This window comes from Mustela lutreola, chromosome 4 (genome assembly GCF_030435805.1).
Source record: "Mustela lutreola isolate mMusLut2 chromosome 4, mMusLut2.pri, whole genome shotgun sequence".
Taxonomy (NCBI): Eukaryota; Metazoa; Chordata; class Mammalia; order Carnivora; family Mustelidae; genus Mustela; species Mustela lutreola.
Window position 1 is genome coordinate 32,577,988 of NC_081293.1, and position 4,092 is coordinate 32,582,079.

At 42.8% G+C, this 4,092-nt stretch overlaps 1 pseudogene; it reads right to left on the minus strand.

The window, feature by feature from the left end:
* Window positions 1–1,131: 1,131 nt before the first annotated feature.
* On the minus strand, window positions 1,132–2,469 carry LOC131830093 (large ribosomal subunit protein eL42-like; annotated as a pseudogene).
* Window positions 2,470–4,092: the final 1,623 nt, after the last annotated feature.

Sequence of the window (4,092 nt, forward strand, 5' to 3'; positions counted from 1 at the left end):
TAGTCTCTAATCTTTGTTAATTGTTTCTGGTGATAGCTCTCTTCCTAGACCAGGCCCTCTATGTAAATTCTTTTAAGCATTGAGGGGAAGTTTAAAAAAACTTTTCTTGACCCTTTTGGGTCTTAACTGTCTTTAGCTCAATATAATCTGCATGCATTCTGGGGAGACCTGTTCTGAACCACTTGTCTGAAACTTCTAAGTTGCACACATTAAAAGCTGAGCTAGTGGCCAAGAAGAATCAGGTGAGTAGCTGGGCAGTAAGACATCTGGAAGGGAAGGAAAAAAAACCATAGAATGAAGATGAACAAACAGGAAAGAACAAACTGAAGCACTTTTCTCCACAACCCATTTAACCAGTCTCAATCCTGGGAGTACATCAGTTCAATAAAATGGCATTGCTTCATTTATTTGATGGAAAGTGTTAATCTTCTCTTCCTTTCTTTAAAAAAAATATATACATATATACATGTATATGTATATGTATATGTACATATGTATAATTCCACAAATAGTATTTATATTCCACAAATATATAAAATTGGGTGGCTCAAAGGGTAAAGTCCCCGAGGTAAAGTCCACATAACCTTTACCACTTTAACCATTTTAAGTAATCTCTACTCCCAACATGGGGATTGAACTCATGACCCTGAGATCAAGAGTCCCCTGCTCTACCAACCCAGCCAGGCAGGCACCCCCTTCTCTCCCCCCCCCCCCCCCGCCCAGGTAAAGTCCACATAACCTTTACCACTTTAACCATTTTAAGGAATCTCTACTCCCAACATGGGGATTGAACTCATGACCCTGAGATCAAGAGTCCCCTGCTCTACCAACCCAGCCAGGCAGGCACCCCCTTCTCTCCCTTTTCTTGAACATACACTCAAGATTTTATTGCTTTCAGGGCCACCTGGGTGGCTAAAACATCTGACTCTTTGTTTCAGCTCAGGTCATGATCTGACACAGTGCAGTCTGCTTGTCCCTCTCGCTCCCCCTCTGCTCCTTCCCCAATCCCCTGAATCCACATATGTACACTAATAAATAAAATCTTGTAAAAAAAACAAAATGGGATTTTTTTCATATTTCATTTCATTCAATTTCATAATAAATTCAATTTCATAATAAAACGGGTTTCATAATAAAACAAAATATGGAGCTTAGGACTGCACCACATGGAACTTTCCTTTGCCTATCTCCTGCCAGTTCAAAATATTTGCCTCTCTTATTAGCCAGCATTCTCTTAGATTTGCAGTTGAGTTCAAACTATTCAAGCCTCAACACAATCTTCTTTGCAGTTTTAGCCTTTTTTTTTTTTCCCCCTAGAAAATTGGCTTAGTCTGCTCACCATATCCACTCTCCTTGTCATGCTGCTGCTTTCCCTGGACATATAGAGAATCCTTGTTCTTCTCGTACTATGTTACTTTGTGGGTTTGGTGTTTGTCACACTTCTTACAGAAAGTCCAGCAGATTTTAGGAATGTTTACCATGTTTGTAAATGCACTACTGGCAAGGAAAGAAAGGAATCAGGCTGAAATGAAAGTATTAATATTCTCTTTTAATAGACATAAGTTAGACATTATTTGTCCTGTCTCATTTACACTGAAGCAGCATTTTTCACCAATGACTACACAAGCTTCTCCTTGTTAAGGGTCAGTGTGTCCAGAGCACATCAGTTCTGGAGTACCACAGAGGCTAAGCTATTAACTTCTGATTGGAGTATTGTCAAAGTCTGCATAGTAGGATTGAACCCTTGTTCTCTACCATGGAAAGATTTAAACTCATCTTTTTCAAGACATAAATGACAAAACTTGGGAATAAGGTCCTCAACGCTTAAAAGAATTTGGGAGTGCCAATACACAAGTAAGTCTCCTGTAACTTCTTACCTTGTATGTTTATGTGACATGGCCTTATGAAAAGAGGAGTGTCGGGAGCCAGTACAGGCGGCCTACTATAAGAGCCGTAAGGGACTGAATATGATTGGCTGTTCATTTAGGTCCACTCACGCGGGAGGTGCATGAGCACTGCGGTGATTGGCTAGGCGGGCTAAGCTGCCGGTGTATATATGCTTGAATGTACTTGTAGAGGGGGGCCCGACGGGAGCCAGGCCGCGCTGTGCCAGGCCGGCCGGAGGGTGCCGCAGCCCGGACCATGGCGGCGGTGGCGGCGGGAGCTGCGTGCTGTGCTGCGCCAGAGGGGGAAGAAGATAAAAAGAAGCCATTAAAGAAGTTTGCCTCCACGCGTGTCTCCGTGTTGTTCTAGCTGGCGAGAGCGACAGAGGAGCCCATGTTTGCAATTTGGCTGGCATTTAAGATGGAGTACCTGGTGGGACGCCTGGGTGGCTCAGCTGGTTAGACGACTGCTTTCAGCTCAGGTCATGATCCTGGAGTCCCGGGATCGAGTCCCGCATCGGGCTCCCAGCTCCACAGGGAGTCTGCTTCTCCCTCTGACTTTCTCCTTGCTCATGCTCTCTCTCACTGCCTCTCTCTTAAAAAGAAAAAAAAAAAAAAAAAAAAAAAAAATGGAGTGCCTGGTGACAAAGGAGCCAGGTGTGAGTCCACATAGTCCTGACCATTTAAGTGGGAAGCCCATATAAACTTTGCTGCCACATGAGATAAAAAAAGCCAGTGCAGTTCACAGACAAGGTCAGAGCAGAATCTGTAATTTTCTAGATCTGGGACAATAACAATAATAACCTTTGTTATTAGTACCATTAGCATCCATACATCTTTACTTTCCATGTACTCCTGCCAGTTTGTTAGAACAGAACAGGTTGCAAAATACTTGCTCTAGAAGGCCTGTAGTCTGGCTTTGGCAGCTATAAAACTTAGTTTCGCCACCTGACCAAGAGTTCAGATTGTTGTTCTACGTCGGAATATTGGCCAGTCCAGTCAGGGGAGCAGCTAAGATATCCCAAGCTGTACAAGGATGGCCTGTGAACCATCCAAAACATTTGGTGATTTGCCAAACATCTCTGCTATAGAAGTTAGTGCCAGAGTCATTTTTAATCTTCTTGACAGGTTTGAAGATACTATTTGTGGAATCAAACACCACAGGGTTTGATTGTAATACTATTCTGGTATATCATCATGATTGTAATACTATTCTGGTATATCATCAAGGAAAAGTTCTGTGGCATCTTTTTTTGATACAAAGGGAAACTTTTTTGCCTATTGTGTTTATCTGGGCAAGGGACAGTTCTTGAATTTTTTTTTTTTTTTAAGATTGTATTTATTTGAGAGAGCGGGGGTATGAGAGCAAAACAGAGGGAGGAGCAGAGGGGAAGGGAATGGGGGAAGAATCCCAAGCAGACCCAAACCCAGGGATGACGCTTAGCCGACTGAGCCACCCAGGCGCAACAGTCCTTGAACTTCTATAGAGGTTTTCCTGGGTCCAAATAACTCAACAGAAGAGGCAGAGTGGAGTTTTGCTAGTCGTGGATACCTTACCCTGTCATACATACATCTTCCATACTTAGTCAACCACACATTCACAGTGATAGGAACAAAAAATATTCAGGTTCTTTCTTTCTTTCTTTTTTTAAAAGATTTTATTTATTTATTTGACAGAGAGAAAGATCACAAGTAGGCGGAGAGGCAGGCAGAGAGAGAGGGGGAAGCAGGCTCCCCGCTGAGCAGAGAGCCCGATGCGGGGCTCAGTCCCAAGACCCTGAGATCATGACCCGAGCCGAAGACAGAGGCATAACCCACTGAGTCACCCAGGTGCCCCAAATATTCAGGTTCTTTAGCGCCATGTATATGCTAGACATAATCAGCAGTGCTATTGATTAATGTGGTCAGGGTATATTTGGTCTGCCCCCAACTTGTTGGAAAAGTGAGGGTTAATAAGAGCAAGGCACAGGTTGAAAGAGTCTATAGTGAAAACTCAGGGAAAGGAGGGTAGATAAAAAAGCACTCTCTCTGATCAGCTTTCTAATAAATAATGAATAAATGAGAAGTGTCATTAATGAGAGAAGGTGGCATTTTGTGTGTATGTGTGTGTGTGTGTAGAGTCTTAAAAGGTGGAGGGGTATAGGTGAAAGAGAAGTTTTTTGATCTGTGATGATAGCAGAGGCTGCCTACCTTTTTTTTTTTTTTTTAA